The sequence below is a fragment of the Plasmopara halstedii genome, assembly GCF_900000015.1.
Source record: "Plasmopara halstedii genome assembly, contig: Scaffold_444, whole genome shotgun sequence".
NCBI lineage: Eukaryota > Oomycota > Peronosporomycetes > Peronosporales > Peronosporaceae > Plasmopara > Plasmopara halstedii.
In genome coordinates, this window is record NW_020187364.1 from 411,215 (window position 1) to 411,682 (window position 468).

Here is a 468-nt window from a genome sequence, read left to right on the forward strand (position 1 = left end):
GTCCTCAAATTTCACTACCTCCTCGAATTTGACTGTGCCTTGTTGTCTCGGAGCGAACTGAATGAGCATGTCTTGCTGTAACGGGGTTACACGTACCCTGATATAAAGAGGTAGGTCACACAAGATGATGCCATTATACAAGAGTGTGGGTTACACAAGACGGTGTAATCATACAATGGTGTGACTACACATTAACAAGAAGTCAGTATGTGGCTGGACTGCCAGTAGTTATGCATTTTTATTAGGTTTTACTATTTAATTAGGAAAACCTATAGATTCAGATTTAGACGGCTTTGCAGCGAATAAAATCAAGAAATACAGTTTACATTCAAATTCGTTCGATTTTACTGCAGAATTCGCAGTACATATTTTTGGGATAATTTCGTTGATAAATAAATAATTCAATCATTATGTGCTTCAAAATTCTACAAGATGGTTGAGCTCGATGAAGCGATACGCGTTCTAAGG